At 45.8% G+C, this 17501-nt stretch overlaps 1 pseudogene; it reads left to right on the plus strand.

Moving 5' to 3' along the window:
• LOC143792827 (piwi-like protein 1) overlaps positions 1-17006 on the plus strand; it is a 29329-nt pseudogene extending 12323 nt beyond the window's left edge.
• Positions 17007-17501: the final 495 nt, after the last annotated feature.

Consider the following 17501-nt stretch of genomic DNA (forward strand, 5'->3'; position numbering starts at 1 on the left):
TTTTCTCTCGGTTTGATTTTGTGGTGTCATACCTACCGGGTTCTAAGAATATTAAAGCAGATGCCCTTTCTAGGAGTTTTGAGCCTGACTCGCCTGGTAACTCTGAGCCCACAGGTATCCTTAAGGATGGAGTGATTTTGTCAGCCGTTTCTCCAGACCTGCGGCGGGCCTTGCAGGAGTTTCAGGCGGATAGACCGGATCGTTGCCCACCTGGTAGACTGTTCGTTCCTGATGATTGGACCAGTAGAGTCATCTCTGAGGTTCATTCTTCTGCGTTGGCAGGTCATCCTGGAATCTTTGGGACCAGGGATTTGGTGGCAAGGTCCTTCTGGTGGCCTTCCCTGTCACGAGATGTGCGAGGCTTTGTGCAGTCTTGTGACGTTTGTGCTCGGGCCAAGCCTTGTTGTTCTCGGGCTAGTGGATTGTTATTGCCCTTGCCCATTCCTAAGAGGCCTTGGACGCACATCTCGATGGATTTTATCTCGGATCTGCCCGTTTCTCAGAAGATGTCTGTCATCTGGGTGGTGTGTGACCGTTTCTCTAAGATGGTCCATTTGGTTCCCTTGCCCAAGTTGCCTTCTTCTTCCGAGTTGGTTCCTCTGTTTTTTCAGAATGTTGTTCGTTTACATGGTATTCCTGAGAATATCGTTTCTGACAGAGGAACCCAATTTGTGTCTAGATTTTGGCGGGCGTTCTGTGCTAGGATAGGCATAGATTTGTCTTTTTCGTCTGCTTTCCATCCTCAGACTAATGGCCAGACCGAGCGGACTAATCAGACCCTGGAGACATATCTGAGATGTTTTGTGTCTGCGGACCAGGATGATTGGGTTGCTTTTTTGCCATTGGCGGAGTTCGCCCTCAATAATCGGGCCAGCTCTGCCACTTTGGTGTCCCCGTTTTTCTGTAATTCGGGGTTTCATCCTCGATTTTCCTCCGGTCAGGTGGAATCTTCGGATTGTCCTGGTGTAGATGCTGTGGTGGAGAGATTGCATCGGATTTGGGGGCAGGTGATGGACAATTTGAAGTTGTCCCAGGAGAAGACTCAGCTTTTTGCCAACCGCCGTCGTCGTGTTGGTCCTCGGCTTTGTGTTGGGGATTTGGTGTGGTTGTCTTCTCGTTTTGTCCCTATGAGGGTCTCTTCTCCTAAGTTTAAGCCTCGGTTTATCGGCCCGTACAAGATATTGGAGATTCTTAACCCTGTGTCCTTCCGTTTGGACCTCCCTGCATCTTTTTCCATTCATAATGTTTTTCATCGGTCATTATTGCGCAGGTATGAGGTACCTATTGTGCCTTCCGTTGAGCCTCCTGCTCCGGTGTTGGTTGAGGGTGAGTTGGAGTACGTTGTGGAAAAAATCTTGGACTCCCGTGTTTCCAGACGGAGACTCCAGTATCTGGTCAAGTGGAAGGGATACGGCCAGGAGGATAATTCTTGGGTGACTGCCTCTGATGTTCATGCCTCCGATCTTGTTCGTGCCTTTCATAGGGCTCATCCTGATCGCCCTGGTGGGTCTGGTGAGGGTTCGGTGCCCCCTCCTTGAGGGGGGGGTACTGTTGTGAATTTGGATTCTGGGCTCCCCCGGTGGCTACTGGTGGAATTGAACTTGTGTCATCATCTTCCCTGCTCACCTGTTCCCATCTAGTTGTGGGAGTCGCTATATAACCTTGCTTCTCTGTCAGTTGGATGCCGGTCAACAATGTTATCAGAAGCCTTCTGTGCATGTTCCTGCTCCTAGACAACTCCTAGATAAGTTGGACTTTCGTCCATGTTTGTTTTTGTATTTTTGGTTCCAGTTCACAGCTGTAGTTTCGTTACTGTGTCTGGAAAGCTCTTGTGAAACAGAAATTGCCACTCTGGTGTTATGAGTTAATGCTAGAGTCCTAAAGGAATTTCTGGATGGTATTTTGATAGGGTTTTTCAGCTGACCATGAAAGTGTCCCTTCTGTCTTTCATCTATCTAGTAAGCGGACCTCAAATTTGCTAAAACCTATTTTCATGCTACGTTTGTTATTTCATCTTAATTCACCGCCAATATATGTGGGGGTCTTCTGTCTGCCTGTCGGGGAATTTCTCTAGAGGTGAGCAAGGACTATATTTTCCTCTGCTTAGACTATTTAGTTCTCCGGCTGGCGCTGGGCATCTAGCGATCAACGTAGGCATGCTACCCGGCCACTTCTAGTTGTGTGGTAGGTTTAGTTCATGGTCAGTTTAGTTCCCATCATCCAAGAGCTAGTTCTGATATATGCTGGGCTATGTCTCTTGCCATTGAGACCATGACAGATGGGTTTTGTAATAGTATGTTTATTGGGTCTGCCATCTCTTCAGTATGGGCGATTATCAGGATTTTGAGGCTATCTGATTCTGAGTATCCCCCAGAGTTCCCAGTATTCAGGTTACGGGTGGAAGGGGGAACCTGAAGGTAGCAACTGTCAGCATGGGTATGACAATCTCTCTGAAAGTGACCGGGCCGGCCTCAGCGCCAGCACTTCAAGCGAGAATTGGCACGGCAGGGCGGGGCTGGGGAGTGAGATTCCCAGACATAGGGTTAAAAGGGATATTGGAGTAGGGAACTGAATTTGTGTAGGGGAGGAGGGCAGGAGCTGGAGTCTGTTGTGTGGGCCACTGATAAGGAACAGCTGCGTCCTTGTAGCTGGGGTAGGGGCCGAGGTTGGAGCAGGAATCGCTGTGGCTACTGGTTTAACCTTTGATTTCCCTGCTGATGCAGAGCGGGCTAAATTCTTCTGAAAACTTTTTACTATTTTCAATGCATCATCCGGAGTGGAAGTCTCGATATCAGGTTTGACTGACATTATTGCCTCTTTCAATTCAGATTTGAGGCCGGACATTAAAGCTGCCACAAAAAGGTGTGAATGGGCTTTATTATACAGTGAGAATCCCAAATCTTTAAACACTACCATAAGACGCCCATAAAACTTCTCGGCAGTCTGCTCCTTGTCCTGTGTGACATCTGTGAGGGAGGTAGCTTGGTCCGCTAATCTATCTTGTGCCCAAACTTTTAAAGCATTGCAGATATCAACACCACTCATATGTTCCCCGTCCAAATTCACATTATAGGTTATGCCACCCTCAATAATTGGAAGATACCCCTCCTCAGTCTTCACTTGGAGCAAGTGTAACAGATCTCTTCGGGAAGTGGAATAAATCTCTCGATTCGCTGCCATTTGCCTATAAAAGGCCATGGGGAGGTTTCTGGATTGGGTAACTGGATGCAAAGGGTGTTTATTTGGGATGGGGAAAAGCGAGTTTACTTTGGCCTGTCAGGAGTAGCTTTCACATCATCTTCTTCAAAGATATTACTGACTCGAGTGCAGGAGGAGGTGGCGGTAGTACGGGCACAAGAGGCATCTGCTGCAGAAGCGGGGCAGGAGGCTCTGTTACAATTACAGATTGTATTGCCTGATGGGCCGTTATGCATTATGCTCTAATGGGAGCATAAATCACACACAGACCCAGGCCACACACCCGCTCATACACGCTGCCACCACTCATCGAACACACGGGCGATGAGTCTCTGAAATATTAATACTACCACTCATAAGGCTCACACACCTTAGGCTATGGATTCTTTTAGAACATTCAAGGTTCAACTTGTTAAAGTTTTATACTTTAATACAAAAAAGGTTCAGTGCTTACAGTAAGAAAAAGTATAAAAATATGATAATAAAGACACACAACTTATGCAAAACAGTATAAAAATAAACAGGAGAAAACTTACAGAAATCATCTAACTGGTAGTTTGCTTTGTGCTCCCTGAGGAAGGGGGGGGGGGTGAATGGAGTTGGTGGAACACATGAGCGTCTCAGGCTGCCCTCACATGTGAACACGTTTTTTAGGTATACAGGTCTAATTTATAGCTTTGGTCTGGAGGTCCGGTTTCTAGACTAGCCCCTCAGGGTAATATCATAATGGCTTGTATTTTTATTGGTCCACGGCCGCGCCCCCCCAATCAATATATTCTTTTCTCTTGAGATCCTTTGTGTAACAGCTGTCACAGAGATACTATCAGGCCGTAATTAACATCTCTCTTTCAAGAGCTAAGAGATGTCAAATGTTACCTTTCTTCTTGGCTTCCAGCAGGACACCCTGGTGAGGTTAGAGACTGAAGTCTACTTGTCTCAGGAAAATACACATTAACACCTGGGTGCGACCTGCAACTTTTCAAGACAGTTACATTAAATAATGTTACATTATTGCCATTATATAATGTATCTAGATGTGTGTGTGTGTGTGTGTGTATATGTATATATATATATATATATATATTTATTTATTTATATATATATATATATATATATATATATATATATATATATATATACACATACACAGCAGCACATGTACATGAATCATGTACATGTGCTGCTGTGATTTTTTTTATCTATATGATGCAGTTTGCAGCTTTGCTCTCTCTCTCGAGAGAGAGAGAGAGAGAGAGAGAGAGATACACACACTAGATGGTGGCCCGATTCTAACACATCGGGTATTCTAGAATATGTATGTAGTTTATTTATGAAGTTTTCAGAATAATGCAATTTATACACCGGATTCGGCCGGGCGCGACCAATTAGCGAAGCGTGGTACAAATTCCGCCCCAATTCGCGGGCGGCCGGGCGTGACCAATCAGTGAAGCCAGGGCCGGCTCCAGGTTTTTGAGAGCCCCGGGCGAAAGAGTCTCAGTGGGCCCTCCTCTTTAACACATACCACGATTCATGATGCAAAATTACAGCAGAGAAATACACCACAGCCAAGTAGCATATAGCAATGTGGGCACCATATCCCTGTTTAAAAAAAAAAAAAAAGAATTAAAATAAAAAATAGTTATATACTCACCTTCCGGCGGCCCCCGGATCCAGGCCAGGCATTTAGCGATGCTCCTCGCGACCCTCCGGTCCCAAGAATGCATTGTGGTCTCGCGAGATGATGACGTAGCGGTCTCACGAGACCACTACGTCATCATCTCGCGAGAGCGCAGTGCATGGCCCGGAGCGTCGTGAGGAGCGGCAAAGGCGCCAGAAGGTGAGTATATAATTTTTTTTATTATTTTCAAGATTAGATCTTTTTACTATTGAAGCTGCATAGGCACACAGGGTTAATAGCAGTGTTAATGGACTGCGTTACACAGCGGCATAACACGGTGTAATGCAGCCATTAACCCTGTGTGAGCGCTGACTGGAGGGGAGTATGGAGGGGCGAATTCTCGGCCGGACTGCCCGTCGCTGACCAATCAGCTGGTCGCTGACCAATATATTTTCAAAATAAAAGTTCAATTTCTTCAATGTAAATGTGGAAGGTTTAATCAACCCACTGTTCTGGGCGACGTTTCGGCTCCATCTGAGCCTTTCTCAAGAATATATATATATATATATATCTCACATATTTCACCACACCAGTGAATGTGGCTTTTTTTTTTTTTTTTTTTTCTCAGCTGGATAAAGCAATAATTATTGGGATTGATTGCTACCACGACACCCTGCAGGGGAGGAGATCTATTGCTGGCTTTGTCGCGAACACGAACAAGCAAATGACTCGGTAATGTATCTGCCACGTCTGGGTTCCTCATACATTGCTGGCTCCTCACTCCGGCTAATGCAGAGAACTGGAGCAAGGACCCTGAGCGCCCCCTCCAGATACAGCCCCCATTGTACCGCAGCCCCCAGAATAACCTGATTGCCCCCACGGTCTACAGCCTCCGCGCCCCTCAGCCCCGCACCCCAGAGTGGGCCGGCACTGATGCCATTGTGCCCCTGATGTCTTGTAGGCCCATAGCAGCCTATGAGATGGCGGCCTTATTCTGAATGAGCCCTAAGTAACCTCTGACCTTTCTATTTTACCTGGTTTTCCCGATGCGTCGTCCAGGATCAGAGACAAGAGATTGTCGATGGCCTAAAAGTTTGTATGCAAGGTAAAAAATATAATAAAAAGTTCCAAATGTGCAGAACAAACATCTGGATGGATTTTCACTGTACAGAAGGGGAGTCTGGTATAGGAGACCTCGGCGTAGGTTTGTGCTATAATTTCTGCCATGTTTTAGTAAATGTGCCCCCAGCTTCTCCGAGAAGTGCCATGGCTGATAAAATAGTGGGGGACAAATCTCCCCTTTGTTTATAGCCGACACCAGGTAACTGTGCTGAGATTTGTGTGTCATAGACTGGTGCAGGTTCTGTTCGCAGCTGTATCCGTACACCATGTAGTGGCCATTCTTGGTACTGCAGCTGTATGAAATGTGATCGGAGCTGCAGTACTGAGAGCGGCCACTACACGGTGTACGGCGCTGCACACATCTGATGCAGGGGTGTCTGATCCCCACCGATCCGATGTCTGTGGCCTATAGCAGAATTTCAGTGCGCCTGTGGGCGGCCTTATTTACTGGTATCACGATGTCATGATGACTTTTTTCTGTCTTTTCTTTATGTCCTTTCTCTTTCTCTAGCGGCGCTGCACGCATGGACCAAGACTAACGAAGGAAACCTGCCGCAGCGCATCATCATCTACAGAGACGGAGTAGGCGACGGGCAGCTCAAGACCTTAGTGAACTACGAGATCCCACAGTTCATTGATTGCATCAAGTCTGCTAAACAGAATTACAGGTGCGGCAGAGGTGGCCCCAAACCCTTATGGTTCCTGACACAATTTTAATTTTTGTACTTTTAGTATTAAAAAAAAAACCAAAACCCTTTTTTTAATTTCTCCATCAATATATGCGTACGAGGACTTGTTCATTGCGGGATGAGTTGTAGTGTTGAATGACGCCATTCATTTTACCATAAAATGTACTGATAAATCGGAAAATAATTCCTAGTGGGGGGGGAAATGGTGGGAAAAAAAAAATTCTGCCATAGTTTTGTAGTTTTCTTTTTTTTTGTTTGTTTGTTTTACAACGTACCGTGTGCAGTGAAATGACCTGACAATAAGATTCTCCGGACGATTACAGCGGCACCAAACTTCTCTACTGTTTTTTTTTTAAAAAAGGAAGGAAAGCGTTCTTCCATCATCCTTCTATAGTCTAAATAATCAGAAGGAAGAGAAACTTCAAACTCCAGATGTTAAAAGATGTGTAGTTAGAAGATATCTAAAGAAAAAACAGAGGAAAAAAAACCCAATCAAAAAGTCCACAGTAGTTAATATAAAATCATGAAAATGTTATTAAGTAATAATACATCAGATTTATAACCTGAATAGAGCAAATGCAATAGAAAATAATATTTAAAATGTATAAAGGGCGCACCTAACCATTAGAAATTCTATATTTAGTAGTTGCCACATATAACGTGCAAAAGACGTGGTGGTAAATAGTAAAAAAATATAAATGCATAAAAAGTGTGATAACCACTAATGGGCACCGCTGACACAGTGATCTCATGCGGAAAATGCTAGTGTGCAAACAGTGTGCAAGCCAAAGTACATATGCAAGAGAGTTGAAATAGTAATTAGGCTGAACTGTACAAAAATACCACTAGGTGTCGCTGTTGATAACAGCAACTGTTGGCACACGGGAAAAGAGATTGATAGTAATAAGAAAACATAATGCGGTCATGATAGACATGTACTTACTATGCTCTTAAGATCCCGGTTTCCTGGATGGTACCTGACGAAGGCAGCGTGCCGAAACGCGCGTTGGGGAGGGCGCCATCCAGGAAACCGGGATCTTAAGAGCATAGTAAGTACATGTCTATCATGACCGCATTATGTTTTCTTATCAGTCTCCTTTCCCGTGTGCCAACAGTTGCTGTTATCAACAGCGACACCTAGTGGTATTTTTGTACAGTTCAGCCTAATTACTATTTCAACTCTCTTGCATATGTACTTTGGCTTGCACACTGTTTGCACACTAGCATTTTCCGCATGAGATCACTGTGTCAGCGGTGCCCATTAGTGGTTATTAAATTATTTTTTATACATTTATATTTTTTTTACTATTTTTTACCACGTCTTTTGCACTTTATATGTGGCAACTACTAAATATAGAGTTTCTAATGGTTAGGTGCGCCCTTTATACATTTTAAATATTATTTTCTATTGCATTTGCTCTATTCATGTTATAAATGTGATGTATTATTATTTAATAAAATTTTCATGATTTTATATTAACTACTCTGGTTTTTTTATTTCTGTTTTTTTCTTTGGCTAATTTTCCCAATTAATAGTGAAGGACAGTCTTGCTCCCTTAACAGATACTATCACACTACATAGCGGTACTACTAGTATTATTATTATTATCATCACCACTATTACTATCATATTCCACGCTATGTAGCCGTATTTGTTAGGCTACGTTCACATTTGCGTTGTGCGCCGCAGCGTCGGCGCCGCAACGCACAACGCAAACAAAAACGGAGCAAAACGCATGCACAACGCTGCGTTTTGCGCCGCATGCGTCCTTTTTTCATTGATTTTGGACGCAGCAAAAATGCAACTTGCTGCGTCCTCTGCGCCCGGACGCGGGCGCCGCAGGGACGCATGCGGCGCAAAACGCAAGTGCGACGCATGTCCATGCGCCCCCATGTTAAATATAGGGGCGCATGACACATGCGGCGCCGCTGCGGCGCCCGACGCTGCGGCGCCCGCCGCTAATGTGAACGTAGCCTTAGTTCTATATGAAAAATTATTTTCTCGATCTAGGGTGGCACCCTCGTTCTGGTATTTTTTAGAAGATAACTGTCTGTTACAGAGGCCTGGAGGAAAGACCGTTCCTTGTGTCCTTACAGGGACCCAGGAAGGGGCTTAAAGTGCCGCTGGTGATGGAATCCGTCTTGTGGTTGTTGTGGAATCTTCATTTTCAGTTTTGAGTGAATGATCTGCTCGTGCCCAGGGGCGGTCTGTGGGGGCTTCATGTGGTGCTCTGATTAGGTATTCATAATGCAGACTGCTGACAGATCACTGATCCCTAAAAAAAAATCCATTTTAAAATGGCACCTGCGCAGTAGCATCTATTTGTGTCTATAGAGGAGATCCGATAGCTGCCACTGCACATGCACAGATGGCGCCATCTTGGAGGAGGATTTTTTTTTTTCTCGGGCTAGCAGGGGCAGCACACAATCTAGAAATGTACAAGCGTCTAGGAAATTGATCCGCAGTACGTCTCGCGTACACTCACGTGCCATGGCGTCTCTGAGCTCCATTTCTCGTTCTCCCTCAACAGATGTTGGTAGTGAACTCTATTCTGAGTATGAATTGGACGTCTCTTTAGATCCCGTTTCGCCAGACTTTCAGAGGACTGTTGATTCTCTGAGGCCGTCAACCAAAATCTGGAGGTTGATGAAGACTCCAGCTCTGTGCCGGATCACGCTGTGTGCTTCAAAAAAGCTAAGCGTCCTCATAGAACATTAACCATTCACTCGGAGTTTCGGGATGGGATATAGTTAATCTACACAGGGAGGGACCGGATAAGTGCTTTACAAGACAAAAACCGCTTGAGGCGAAGTACCCTTTCTCAGCAGATCTCAGAAAGGATTGGGCCGAGTCCCCTGCAGTAGACCTGCCAGTCTCTCACCTGGCATCCAAAACCCTTCTATCCCTGCCGGACGGATCATCTATTAAAAATCCCACAGACTACCAGGTAGAAAATTTGGCTCGATCTGTCTTCGATGTCTCAGGTGCGGCTCTATATCCTTCCTTCGCTGCCGTGTGGGTAGGTAAAGCAATGGTTTCTTTGTCGGAGACCTTGGCTAATTCTGTTCAGAGCAGTAATCTTCCTCCGGAAGCAGCGCAGCTGGCTAGCCATATTTCTCAGGCAGGAGATTACCTGGTACACGCTTCTTTGGATGTGGCCAACTGTGCGACTCTATCGGCGGCAAATGCCATCACGATCAGAAGATCTTTATGGCTCAGAGAATGGAAGGCAGATTCTGCATCAAAAAAGTCTGACATCTCTTCCTTACTAGTGTGGGTGTTTGTTTGGAAAGAAACTGGATCAGCTTATCTCGGATGGTACGGGAGGAAAGAGCAAATTTCTTCCCCAGCAGAGGCTTAGGCGTCCTTTTCGGCGTCAACAACAAATCCGTTTCCGATCCTTTCTCGCCAATCCAGATTGGTCCAATCCCACTACCTCTTCAGGATCAGGACGCTCTCCTCACACAAACAGAGGACCCCAGGCATCCTTTAGGTCCAATCAGCAATGGAAGGGCCAGACCAAACAGTCTGGATTTAAGGGAACTAGGTCCCACAGATTTTCCTCCCAATGACTCATGGGTTTATCCAGTCGACACCAGCAAGGTAAGCGGTCACCTACTTCTGTTTCACCAGGTTTGGCTCTGTCGTTCACGACGAATGGGTCACAGAACTGGTGTGTTCCGGATACAAAATTGATTTTTCTTCGAATCCCCCGACTCGTTTCTTTCCTTCCCAACTTCCAGCAACAAGGGCAAAGACTCTTTCCCGAGCCATAGACTCTTTGCGCCGCAATGGCGTCATTGTTCCGGTGCCGGAAAACAAAAGGTTTGAGGGATTCTACTCCAACCTATTACCGTATATACTCGAGTATAAGCCGACCCCCCTAATTTTGCCACAAAAAACTAGGAAAACTTATTGACTCGAGTATAAGCCTAGGGTGGAAAATACAGCAGCTACCGGTGAATTTCAAAAATAAAAGTAGATGCTCCATACCATTCATTATTGCCCCAAAGGAGGTTCCATATAAAGCTGTGCCATATATAATGCTCCATACCGTTGATTATTGCCCCATAGATGCTCCATATATAGCTGTGCCATATAGAATGCTCTGCACTGTTCATTATGGCCCCATAGATGCTCCATATAAAGCTGTGCCATATGCAATGCTCTGCACTGTTCATTATGGCCCCATAGATGCTCCTTATAAAGCTGTGCCTTATATGCTCTGCACTGTTCATTATTGCCCCATAGATGCTCCTTATTAGGCTGTGCCTTATATGCTCTGCACTGTTCATTATTGCCCCATAGATGCTCCATATAAAGCTGTGCCACATATAATGCTCTGCACTGTTCATTATGGCCCCATAGATGCTCCTTATAAAGCTGTGCCTTATATGCTCTGCACTGTTCATTATTGCCCCATAGATGCTCCTTATTAGGCTGTGCCTTATATGCTCTGCACTGTTCATTATTGCCCCATAGATGCTCCATATAAAGCTGTGCCATATATAATGCTCTGCACTGTTCATTATTGCCCCATAGATGCTCCTTATTGGGCTGTGCCTTATATGCTCTGCACTGTTCATTATTGCCCCATAGATGCTCCTTATAAAGCTGTGCCATATATGCTCTGCACTGTTCATTATTGCCCCATAGATGCTCCTTATTAGGCTGTGCCTTATATGCTCTGCACTGTTCATTATTGCCCCATAGATGCTCCATATAAAGCTGTGCCATATATAATGCTCTGCACTGTTCATTATTGCCCCATAGATGCTCCTTATTAGGCTGTGCCTTATATGCTCTGCACTGTTCATTATTGCCCCATAGATGCTCCTTATAAAGCTGTGCCTTATATGCTCTGCACTGTTCATTGTTGCCCCATAGATGCTCCTTATAAAGCTGTGCCTTATATGCTCTGCACCGTTCATTATTGCCCCATAGATGCTCCATATAAAGCTGTGCCATATATAATGCTCTGCACTGTTCATTATTGCCCCATAGATGCTCCTTATTAGGCTGTGCCTTATATGCTCTGCACTGTTCATTATTGCCCCATAGATGCTCCTTATAAAGCTGTGCCTTATATGCTCTGCACTGTTCATTGTTGCCCCATAGATGCTCCTTATAAAGCTGTGCCTTATATGCTCTGCACTGTTCATTATGGCCCCACAGATGCACCTTATAAAGCTGTGCCTTATATGCTCTGCACTGTTCATTATTGCCCCATAGATGCTCCTTATAAAGCAGTGCCATATATGCTCTGCACTGTTCATTGTTGCCCCATAGATGTGCCATATAAATCTGTACCATATATAACGCTGCTGCAATAAAAAAAAAAAAAAACACATACTCACCTCTCTTGCTTGCAGCTCCTCAGCGTCCCGTCCCGGCGTCTCTCTGCACTGACTGTTCAGGCAGAGGGCGGCGCGCACACTATATGCGTCATCGCGCCCTCTGACCTGAACAGTCAGAGCCAGAGGACGGGAAGACAGAGCGGCGCCCGGCGGTTGGAACGTGGACAGGTGAATATAAAATACTCACCTAGTCCCGGCGCTCCTGACGCTGTCCCTGCCTGTCACACTGTCTTCGGGTGCCGCAGCCTCTTCCTCTGTCAGCGGTCACTGGCACCGCTGATTAGAGAAATGAATATGCGGCTCCAACCCTATGGGAGTGGAGTCCATATTCATAACTTTAATGAGCGGTCCCACGTGACTGCTGAACAGGGGAAGAGCTGCGGCACCCGACGACAGTGTGACAGGCAGGGACAGCGTCAGGAGCGCCGGGACTAGGTGAGTATGCGACAATCCTCTCTCCCCCTCACCCGCTGACCGTGACTCGAGTATAAGCCGAGAGGGGCACTTTCAGCCCAAAAATTTGGGCTGAAAATCTTGGCTTATACTCGAGTATATACGGTAGTTGTCCCAAGAAAGGACGGAAAAGTGAGACCCATACTAGACCTCAAACTTCTAAACAAGTTTGTCAAGGTCCATCATTTCCACATGGAGTCTCTTCGTTCGGTCATAACCTCAAGTGAAAAAGGGGAGTTTCTAGCATCCATCAATTATTCGATATGCTTACCTGTGTCAAGGTGAAAATATATTTTCTTATACACTTTTGTACTTTTATATATCTTATACTGTGAAACAATAAGTTTTCCCTTGCTAATGCAAATGTAACTGTATTAAAGATGGCTGCCAGTGTTCATTCTTCACTTTAGTTTAGAGTCTGAAAGGTTAAGTTTCATTTCTTCTGAAATCGAAACTTGGAAATGTAAAGAAGAGGAGGAATCCACCAGAAGACGTCCGACGAATCAGAAAGAGATTGAACACTAGACGTATACTGTTTAAACCCCGCCTATTGCATTCCTTTTTAGTGTTGTGTATTCTGTTGTGGCCTATTTAAAAATAGAAAAAAAACAAAACACATAATCAGGTTCCTTGCATCGTGTTCTCATACACTTTATGCAGTTAATAGCACTCTGTGTCTGTACTGCTACATACTTAGGCAGTTAACTGATTCATGCAGCTTTACATGAACACCCGAGCCTTACACTATGGCTGGTCCAAATAACTAAAGCAATTGTTACCATCCACCTCTCGTGTCTCCCCTTTTCCTCATAGTTTGTAAGCTTGGGAGCAGGGCCCTCATTCCTCCTGGTATCTATTTTGAACTGTGATTTCTGTTATGCTGTAATGTCTATTGTCTGTACAAGTCCCCTCTATAAGTTGTAAAGCGCTGCGGAATATGCTGGCGCTATATAAATAAAAATAATAATTATTATTATTATTCTAGAATAAAGTTAGTTGCTGTACTGCTTCTGACAGATGTGGATGCGGGACATCAGCTAAAATTGAATCAGCTGCGTGTTTGAGTCATTTTAATTGGTACCAGATGTTCTGCGCTCACACTATAATTTGGAATGACTGGTGAATGAGGATTTATTTTCGTTACGACCCCGACACCTGGACATCCCGATTCCCCCACCCCCAAAAGTTCCTGCGTTTCACCATTCCCGAACTGCATTTTCAATTCACAGCCTTGCCCTTCGGCCTCGCTACTACTCCCAGGGTTTTCACAGGGCGGCTGTCATGTCCATTCTGCACTCTCGGGGCCTGGTCGTCCTGCCCTGTCTGGACGAACTCTTGGTCAAGGGTCCGTCTTTCCACAACTGCACGGAGTCCGTCCGTATCACTTGAGATACTCTTTCTCGTCTAGGTTGGCTGATAAACTTAGCCAAGTCTTCCCCCGTTCCAGCTCAGCAGATATCCCCTTTTTAGGCATGATCCTGGACACCTCGCGAGGGTTGGTGATTCTCCCTCAAGACAAGGTCCTAGCCCTTCAGCAAGGAGTCCCCACACTTTTTCAGTTATCCCCTCATTCCATCCCCTTTGCGATGAGGGTACTCTAGAAAATGGTGGCAGCATTGGAAGCGGTTCCTTTCGCACAGATGCACCTCCGGCCCCTACAGCATGCTCTTCTAGCCGCTTGGGACAGGAACCCTTTCTTCCTCGACTTCCGGTGCCGCCTATCCCCGCGGGTCAGGCAAACTCTCAGATGGTGGACATTGAGTTCTTCCCTCAACCAGGGAAAGTCCTTTTTGCCGGTCCAATGGCTAGTGGTGACTACTGATGCCAGTCTTCTGGGCTGGGGAGCAGTTTTTTTGTCACCACACCGCTAAGGGCCGCTGGTCATCTCAGTAATCGAAACTGCCAATCAATGTCTTGGAAATCCGAGCGATATGGCTAGCGCTACTGCAGTTTCATTATCTCCTAGCTGGTCACCCAATCCGAATTCGATCGGACAACACCACGGCTGTGGCATACATCAAGCATCAAGGGGATACCCGCAGCAGGGAGGCCATGTGCGTAGTAACTCGCATTCTCAGCAGTGCACATACCAGGCTTGGAAAACTGGGCGGCAGACTTCCTCAGCCGCCAGGGTCTCGCCTCGGGGGAGTGGGAACTTCCAACATATCTGTCTTTTTTGGGGGACCCCGGATGTGGATCTGATGGCGTCCAGACTGAACGTCAAAGTCTCCAGGTTTTTAGCTCTGTCTTGAGTTCCAAGAGCCATAGGAGCGGGTGCTCTGGTTCTTTTGTGGTGCCAGTTCCGTTTTCTGTACGTTTTTCCCCCGCTGCCGCTTCTTCCGAGAGTCATCTGGAAGTTCAAGGCGGAAGGGGTTCCAGTGATCCTGGTCGCTTCGGATTGGCCATGCCGGTTGTGTTTCGCAGATTTTTTTGTGCCTCGTCACCGATGTACCTTGGCAACTGCTGGTTCGTTCAGATCTGCTCTCCCAGGGACTGATTTACCACCAGAACACGGCAGCCCTGTGTTTAACGACTTGGCCGATGAATCCTGGATTCTAGCCCAGGCTGGTTTTTCACAACGGGTCACGTCCACAATGATCAGTGCTTGTAAGCCTGCGTCGGTACACATTTATCACCGTACCTGGAAGACATGTTTTGCTTGGTTCAAGGCTCGTGGAAGTCTTCCCCCTCCTCTTCTCTAATCCCACCATTTTGGAGCTCCTACAGAACGGCCTGGTCTCAGGCCTGGCGCTCGGCTCGCTCAAGGGCCAGATATCCGCCTTATCGGTCTTATTCCAACGAAGGATTGCAACAATACCTCAGGTGAAGACGTTCATTTAGGGGGTTACACATGTGCTTCCCCCCCCTATCGCATGCCTTTAGACCTTTGGGACCTTAACTTTGTCCTTTTAGTCTTACAGGGAGCTCCTTTTGAACCGCTTCAGGACATTTTGCTCACCTTGCTATCCTGGAAGTTGTTTTTCTTGTTTCAATCACATCAGTAAGGCGGGTTTCGGAGCTAGCTGCTCTGTCCTGTCGGGTGCCTTTCCTTATTTTTTATCTGGACAAGGTTGTCCTCAGGCCGTCCCCATCCTTTTTGCCCAAGGTTGTCTCATCCTTTCAACTTAATGAGGACGCTGTTCTTCTTTCATTTTGTCCGACTCCAGTCCACATGGTGGAAAAGGCTTTCCATACTCTGGATGTAGTCAGAGCTCTGAGAAGGTATATCTCGAGGATGGTGTCCTTCCAAAGGTCGGATTTCTTGTTCGTGTTCCTGAGGGTCACAGGAAGGGTCTAGCCGTTTCGAAGGCCATGATGGCTACATGGATTCGTTCCACCATTCAGGAGTCCTACAGCATCAGAGGTAAGCCTATTTCAACGGGCATCAGAGCACACTCCACTCGGTCAGTGGGTGCTTCTTGGGCCATTCGGCATTGGTGGAGCAGGTCTGTAAAGCCGCAACTTGATCCAGCTTACATACTTTCTCGAAGCACTATAATGGTCATACTCAAACTTTGGCTGATTTGCTTTAATTATTGTATTGTTAATGTTGTTACTTATGACTGTTGTGTTTGAAACTGTTAAGCTGTAAAGCGCTGCAGAATATGTTGGCGCTATATAAAGATTATTACTAGTATGCGGGGAAAAATTCTGCAGGCTGTGGTGGCACACATCTAGACAGTTGTTACGTGAAGCCTGATGTTTTCGGTTGTTGTTTCCCACCCAGTGACTGCTTTGGGACGTTCCATGGTCCTGTATCCCCCAACTAGGCTAAGGAGAAAGAGATTTTTGTGTACTCACCATAAAATCCTTTTCCCCGAGCCACTCATTGGGGGACACAGCACCCAACCTGTTAGCCTAATGGCTTGTGCTTGTTCCTTTTTTTGACATGTTGTTGTACTCTTATGTATTATTAATGTTCTCCTACTGCTTTTGCACTGAACTGGTTCTCTGGGAGCCAGCACGAGGGTGTATACTGCAGGGGAGAAGCTAACTTTCTTTGTATTAACTTGGTGTCAGCCTCCTAGTGGCAGAAGCATACACCCATGGTCTGTGTCCCCCAATGATTGGCTCGGAGAAAAGGATTTTACAGTGAGTACACAAAAATACCCAGTTTTTAACCACTAAAGTATACATAAAAAAACTTACAAGTTTGCTATCACCATAATTATACTGACCTGAAGAATCATGTTGAACAGCAACAAAACAAAATCCAATGATGGAATTCCTCTTTAAGAAGCCGGTTTGTAGTTGCCATCGTTCCCATTAGATCAGTTTTAGGAGGACGTCCATTATCACATTGGCAAGTTAATGGGAGCCGCTCTGCTCACTTCTGCTGTGTTTTTGGTTTTTGTAGATGCTTCTCATCAATCAAAGAAATTTTTTTTTGTTTTGTTTTTTTGTTTTGTTTTTTTAGCCCAAGACTAACCGTGGTGGTGGTGAAGAAAAGAATAAATGCCAGATTATTTGCCAATATGGGCGGCCGGCTCCAGAATCCACCACCGGGAACAATCGTTGATAGTGAAGTCACCAGACCTGAATGGTTAGTACATATGTGCCCAGAATAAGTATGTAGGGAGGACTAGTAATGTCTGAAGTGTGACTCCTGGGAGACCCCCACCTTACTTCAGACCCCACACTGGGAGATGTCTGGCAGTCAAGTAAATGAGGATGAGCTGCAATACCAGACACTGCCACATAAAGAGTAGTGCTGGTTTCTGATTTCAGACACCCCCTTTAATCCAGATCAAGGGAAAGTGGACACTAGGAGGTATTTTACTGTAAACCCCCCGACGTTTTAAATATTTCCATAGATCTCTGTTCCTATGGGCTCCTTGGTCGGGAGGCTCAAACATAGTGTGCTCAGTATCTTAAAGGGGTTGTCTAATACATGTAAAAAACAAAAAATTAGCCAATGGGGGGGTCTTAAATGAAAAAAAGCCCCCTACCGGACCCCTGACATTCCTCTGTGATACAGATCAATTCTCTTCCTGCTGAGACAGAATGTGATCGCTGAAGGTCATCAGTCATCACTAACTGGCTGCAGCGGTCACTTTGTGTTC

Source organism: Ranitomeya variabilis, unplaced genomic scaffold (assembly GCF_051348905.1).
Source record: "Ranitomeya variabilis isolate aRanVar5 unplaced genomic scaffold, aRanVar5.hap1 Scaffold_81, whole genome shotgun sequence".
Classification (NCBI taxonomy): domain Eukaryota; kingdom Metazoa; phylum Chordata; class Amphibia; order Anura; family Dendrobatidae; genus Ranitomeya; species Ranitomeya variabilis.